The sequence below is a fragment of the Heterocephalus glaber genome, unplaced genomic scaffold (genome assembly GCF_053883595.1).
Source record: "Heterocephalus glaber isolate CG9 unplaced genomic scaffold, H.glaber_assembly_v1.0 deba00000071, whole genome shotgun sequence".
Lineage (NCBI taxonomy): Eukaryota > Metazoa > Chordata > Mammalia > Rodentia > Bathyergidae > Heterocephalus > Heterocephalus glaber.
The window spans coordinates 15,304,379-15,311,477 of record NW_028258137.1 but is presented as its reverse complement, the minus strand read 5'-3'; the positions used below and the strand labels follow the sequence as shown (position 1 = coordinate 15,311,477).

The 7,099-nt window shown below is 43.9% G+C and overlaps 1 long non-coding RNA gene across 1 annotated transcript; it reads right to left on the bottom strand.

Moving 5' to 3' along the window:
* Positions 1-757: 757 nt before the first annotated feature.
* LOC110348715 (uncharacterized) lies at positions 758-2,647 on the bottom strand. Its single transcript, XR_002394194.2, has 2 exons — positions 2,226-2,647; positions 758-996 (listed from the first exon to the last, which is right to left on the bottom strand). It is a non-coding gene; the product is annotated as an uncharacterized LOC110348715 (long non-coding RNA).
* Between the last annotated feature and the right edge of the window lie 4,452 nt (positions 2,648-7,099).

The following is a 7,099-nucleotide window of genomic DNA, read 5'->3' as shown; positions in this document are numbered from 1 at the left end:
AAGATGTCCCTGTCTTACAACCCGGGAATCCCAGAGCTAGCTCTGCTTCTTGGAGAAATGCTTACGCAAGTGCACAGACCCCCACACACAATGCCACATTCCGGGCTGTGCAACTTGTAACAGTGGAAAATGGGAGACAACCTACAGGTCCACCCAAAGGGGAATGGTGGAATACATTGTGTTCAATTTGTTACAGTACGCCAATTGAAGGAAAAGAACCAGAACTGTGGTTCCATAATTGAAAAACCTCAAAACCTTAATATTGAGTAAAGAAAGCAAAATTACAGAGGAATGTGTGCTCATGGCTCAGAGTGGAGCCATACTATTGACATCCAGGGGGTAGAGGCCAGAGATGCTGTTAAATGTCCTGCAATACACAAGACAGCCCTTCCAATACACATGTGCACACACACACACATACACACACACACACACATACACACACACACACACAAAGAATTATTTGGCCCAAAATCTCAATAATGTTGAGGACGAGAAGCCAACCTATAGTCCAGGGTCACCAAAAACTTGATCCACATCTCTCAACTCCCAGAGAAGAGCTCATGCCCTTACAACATGTCGTGTTATTCGGCTTTGGCCTTCCTACAAAGCAGCTAGATAACTCATGGTGATATTGAACTTCCTTCCCACCAGTCAGCCTCATGCTAAAACTTAACATCTTACTGAGCAGAACTCCCAGACCTGTAGAGTTTTCACAAATCCTTCTTGCATAAATGAATGAGTCATCAATCAAACAATGAGGGCAAACTCTTAGATCATGAAGATCTGGTCTTTATTCGTGGCATGGCTTCCCTGGTTTCCCGTTCATTTGACATGAAGGCTTGTTTGGTTTTCATTGTCTTGTCTGAAGAGAATTACTAAACACCAAATGAGTGGAAAGTTCTCAGAGCCTCGCAGCTCATGTCAGAGGAGTCCTCTCATAATTCAGAGTCGGGCCTATTTGTTCATCTTGCAGCAGCCCTTGTCAAGACACATCTGGAAATTATGAAGACACAAACAGCTTTGGGTTAAACTGATAATGTTCGCAAGATGTAAAGTGAATTATTGACCTAAAAATGATGACACTTTTAATCTGGTTTGATTCTAGCACAGCTTGTGGAAAGCACTTCCTGTTCTTTTAATGAAGTGTCAGGAATATACACAGTTTCTTGCAATTCTTTTTGTTTTTTTTTTCAATACCCAGGAAAGAATTCAGGACCTTGCACTTGCAAGGCAGGTGCGGTGACCCTGAGCTAAATCCACGGCCCTCCTGTGATTCTTTACTTTTGCTTTATTGTAGGCACTGATTTGGTGAACCCAGCACTGCACACCCAGAGAACAACTTTGCGTTTCTGCTGTCATCTTCTTCACTGTAGATTTGGAGAAGGTAGGAAGAGCTCCTCTCTGAACTCATCTTTTCTAATGTTTGTTTTGGCAACACAGGTTCTCACCTGTTGTCTCAAGGGATATAAAAACGATGAAAATGATTGTTATTATAATTTGTATTATACTCATTATGCCATTAGATTATAATCCACACAAGTTCTGGTTTGCACTTATATGCATGTATTCCAACAGAACCGAGGAGAGGAAAGTCACCAAACAAAACAGTATAAGAAGTGCAAAAAGCATAGTGACTACTTGTGTCTTCTAGTTCTAACTTTATACTTGTAACTGACCAAATGACCTTGAGAGAGTTACTTCACCTCTCAGTTTCCTCATTACAAAATGAGAAATCTGGACTGGATTATTTTGAAGGTATTTTCCTGAACTTTTTAAGTTTTTCTCCCTTGTGAAGGTTAAAAACCATTGGTTTAAAGCAATGATTTCCAAAGTATGTTGGACTTTAGGGATCAGACTTGCCCCATTGGCTCAGTGGGATGATGGACTGAGAGTCCATCAGACTTTTCAAAGGATGGTCCCTCTTCATCACTGGAGTGATTGCTGAAAATGTAATTTCCCAATCCTCATTCCAGATTCATCAAGTTGAAACCTCTGGGGTTGGGAAGCATACATTTGCCTTTTTAATGCACTCCTGTAGGTGTTTGGGGTACACAGCTGTGTTTGAAAACCACCTTCTTAACCATAGGCAGCACTGTTCTGTTCTCATGAGCACTCGGTGCTGTGAGATACAACAATCTGGGTCTGTACCAAGCAGAAACTATCTGGACGTGCCTTCCATTTGTGGAAGAATTAGAAAGATCAGCATCTGATGGCTGTTTTACCTTGTGATTCGTGTCTCTGCCCATCCCCTCCAGCATAATCTTCCACTCAACACTTTGTCAGATCTGAATGTCTAGTGTAGGCTTCTTGGCTCTCCTTCCCTTGACTGTCTTTGGATGAGAGTGAAATTCTTCTGGAAATAGCCATAGAAGGATGGTATCTCTTAGATGTCATTCCAAAAGTGGATCATGTCAGTCCATGTCACTCCCTGTGATGTCACAGTCACCACCTTCTAACCTGCAATCTGCTTTGCTGTCAGTCTTTGGCTTGGAGGGTTTGGCTTTGCTCCCAAGGCGGGGTCATCACTATGAAATGACTAAGAGGATTTGGAGTCAGGTAAATCAGGTTATAGCCTGGTAGACTGTGTCCAGAGATCCCAAATCATGGCCAGAGCTCTGAGAATCAGAAAACCACTTAGACTGTATGGTCATATATTTCTGTTGCCAATTCAGGATTATGTGGCATTTCAGAGTTTCTAGGTTATGTGCCCTAAACCCTTAAGGATTCTCAGGGACCCCTAAAGAGACTTGTCTTAGAGGAAAACTAAATCCTAGCTTTGAAATATGAACAGTGACTCCTAGTACCGCCTACAGAGCCCCCCTGCTGTGATCAGTCTAATTGCTCTGTGGGGTGACTGTTACTCTTCTCCAGAGCTTCACCAGATATGATTTTCTGGCATCAAATAAAGGGAAATGGAGCCTTAAGAATATAGTGGACTGCTGTCTGCTTTGGATTGGATATAAACGTCTTCTCCCAAATCACAGGCAAGGCGTTATGTATGATCTGTCAAGGAAAATACTAACAAGTTCCCCTTCATGAAAGAGCCCTCACCCTTAAAGAGCATTCCAGACAACACCCACTGCTGGCTAGAGTTGGATGTGCGCTTTATTTGATTTGGAGTTGATTTATTTGTTTGTCTTGCTTCTAGAACAGCGTAACTTGGATTTAATGTCTTGAATACAGAATCCAATACTTCTAGGTTCACTGACTTGTTATTATTTAGCATTTATGAAGTATATGTCAATGCACTTGGCACTTTACAATGACTCGTAAACAGGCACAATCCTGGCCGTGGAGCATGAGGTTGCTATCAGTTGAATTACTGACAATGTGGAAAGATCACAGGACAGATTGAGATATCTTTTTCCCCAAAAAAACAACTCTGCATCCCAGTTCCTTATTCCATCTGAGTCCAAACAGAGGTGTGATGGCTGCTGCTACCATTTTGACATCAGTAGTTCAATGTTAGACATTCGACGTGTATTTCCTGTCACTTAGGAAAAGCTGAGCAAGCATGGATGGATGGAGGATGGATGGATGGATAACTCTCTCCTCAGTGGACATCTCCCATTTTCTATTTGTCCCTGCACTCAAAGCTTTATTTGTGCACCTTACGAACCATGTGATTATAGAGCTGGATGACTTAGAAGGAATTGATACCTAAGTGGCTTTTTGCAGTGAATATGAGATCAACATATCTATGAGGTGGACAGAGACATAATGAGAAACCACACATACCGGCAATATTATGTCAATGTCAATTTCTTAGTTTTAACATTGTCCTAGGAAGCTGGGTGAAGGGTCCAGAGGACTGACTCTCTCTACTATTTTTTATTTTTGTGAATCTGTAATTGTTTTAAAAAAGAATCACATGAACTTTAGCTTCACATATTCATAGTCATGTCTCACTGCCTACACCTTCCAGTCTCTAGGTCTTTTATAGATAGTAGCAATACCATGCATGTCAGTTCAAGACTCCCACAGAGCAAAAGCCAAAACAGAGTTAGATGTGAAAGGGGCTTATGGCAGGGAAACACTTGTAAATTATAAAGTGAGAGCGAACAGGAACGCCTTAAAAAGTACCATGGAATTCCAACACCAATAAAAGGAGCCCAGGGCTGGGCGTGGTGGTGCATGGCTGTAATCCCAGCACTCAGGAAGCTGAGGCAGGAGGATCTCCATGAGTTCAAGGCAGGCCTGGGCTACATAGTGAGCTTGAGGCTAGTCTGAACTACATAAAAAGAGCCTGTCTCAAAACAAACAAACAAACAAATAAACAATGACCAAAAAATTGGATTTATTTTTTTAAAAATAAATAAAAGGAGCCTGGGAAGGGAGGATTACAGAAGGAAGAGCCTCAGACCACATGCAATGATAGAAATTCCAGCCAAACCACTAAGGAGTCCCTGAGCACGTTACCTGGTAGAGGGGTCCCACAGTGGAGTGGGGAAGCAATAGCTCAGTCATCGGCTGGAGCACCCTGGCCTGGAACAGATACTGCCTGGATCCAAAGGTGCAAAGACAACTGGGAGCTGCTGGACAGCTCTGCTTCCAGGCTAGGTCATCTTAAGGGGGATCTGAGTAAGACAGCTTCAAGTCCACCATCACTGTGCTGAGCATCTTTTTTCAGACCTTTCACTTCTCAACCAGTCCTTCAGTGACTTTAACCTTTTGTCCCTCTGTTGGCCTCATATTACAGCTTCCAAACCAGAGTGAATTCCATCTCCTGCTTCCTCCACGTGTCCGCTCCCGGCCTACCCAGGGCAGCATAAAGAAAGTCACTGGCCCAAGCCCGCTGGTCAGTCATATATGTGTGTTGTCCAGCTCGGGATGGCCCCGCTCCTCCTCCGCACATTTCACTTTGTCTCCCCTTGATCCTGTCATACTGCTCCCGGTGTTTATCGCAGCCTTCTTCCCCCTTCGTCACGCTGCTGTGCCGCACTGTGCACCCTCTGGATGTTTTCTGGGGATGGCCTGGCCTCATGAGTCCCTGAGTACTCCTCATCTCCCCTGCTCATCTGTAGCTGTCCTCTTCCTCCCCTTCCTTCTTTAAGTGTTAGAGAACAGTCATCCTCCCCCCATCCCCTCTTGCTACTCTCTCAGTTGCCTCCTGCCAGCCTGCATTGGTTACATTGTTTGCTCCTTTTCCCTTCATGCTCTTTCCTTCTCTGCGCCACTGGATTCATCCTCTTGGTTTCTGAACATTGTCTCCTTTATCAAAAGCTAAACTTTCTCTGTGTCCTTCTAGCCCCTTGAGCTGTCCTTACATATCTGTCATTGCTCTTCGTCACACATTTGGCACACATCTCCACACTTGCTGTGTGCTCCCCTTTCTCACCCATCATTGGCCTCTCCCTCCCTTTTCCCCCGGGGCTGTGGCAGCTGCTTTCTCGTGGTCCTTGTTGCTGAACCCAGCTTCTCCCCTTGGGTCTCATCTTCTGTGACCTCTTATCTCATCTCTCACCTGCCTCATTCTCCAAATCCTGTTCTCGCTCAGCTTCTAGGTCATGTGCCTCTTGGCTCCCCACCTGTCTCGCTCCCCTTATCCTTTCTGACTTGGGGGGGGGGGGTACCGGGGATCAAACTCCGGTCCTTGCGCTTGCGCAGCAGGCAGTGAAACCACTGAGCTAAATCCCCGGCGCCTTGACTTCTTAGTACTGTGTCTCAATATATGTGTCTGTCCAGATTCTGTCTTCCTCACTCCTGATGTGGCCACATGTTCTCTCCCTTCACTTTCTCATCCATTTTCCTGATTGTAACGCTTTGTGCTCTGTGGGCCCTCTTGATCCCAACTCTGACTTCCCTTTTAAATTCCCAGACAATGACCCAGTGCATTTTTCTAGAGAGTCATATTCTGGGGCTGTACCCCGCCCCCTGTATTCTCTTCTCCATCCAGCTTTCCTGCCTGTCTCAGTGTGACCCCTCAGTCTGTCAGTCATTTAGGTTGGCATCTTGCATTCAGTGTGACTGTCGCATCCATTGTCCTGGCTATTCTTCTCCCACCCTCCATTCCCAGGGTCACTACCCCAGCCCTAGACCTCACTACCTCCCCTGAGGGTTCCTATGAACACCTTTCCATTAGCCTCCTTCCAGACCACCATTCTCACTGATGACAATTTTATTTTCCTAAAAGCAAAGCTTTCATTATGTCCATTTTGTGCTGAAAACTTTTGATGGATCTACATTGGTTACTCAACCCTTTCCTGCCCAGCAGCTAAAAATAATCCCCTGCGAGCTAAACTGACATATTTTTTCTAAATGTTTTTCTTTTAGCACTTATTACTGACTGACTAATTTTCCTAGCTCTCCCATCTGTTTCCACTTGGAGTAATCATCTCCTCAGAAGGATGCAGAAGTAGAGCATCCTGGTGGGTTCTACTCTTAAACACAGGTCATGGTGTAACGGCTAAGAGTGAGGGTCTGATATTACCCTGCCTGGATTCAAATGTCATAGCCTTGGATGCATAATTTACTTCTCTGAGCCTCAGTTTGTCCGTCTATAAGATAGACTAATCATTATGCCATTATGTTGAATAAGGTACTGAGCCTAACAGGTGTGGAGCCAAGCATGGTGTCTAAGGGCCCTCCTGTGTGAGCTGTGGTGATCACCATCATCATTATTGTCACATGTGCAGCATGATGCTATTCACATCTTCATTATTCACTCTTTGGCAGGAAAGACTAACTTGGGAATTCTACACAACTAGTGGATTCATATCCTTAGTACTTCCACTAAGACTTCAGGCCAATAATTTTGGTACTTTAGATGACCTGTACTAGGTCCCAGAAGATCTTGAAACCACGAGTCTATAATTTTCTACTATAAAAGGAATTTTTTTTTGTTTTAACTATCTATAGTTAAATATAGCAGCTTCTACTACTGGATAAAAGGAAACCAAAACGAAGAAGGAAGGAAAATCTTGTTGACCCAGAAATCTCTGGCCCCCCACATGTGTGATGAGATATGTGGCTCAGATTAAAATGAGGCCAAAGATCTGTCAAAGACAGTAAAAGGTAAAACGTAGGAAGAAGGAAGAGGTTAAAAATGGGAATGGAGAAGAAGACAAAATTTGGAATAAAAAAATTGATTCTAACA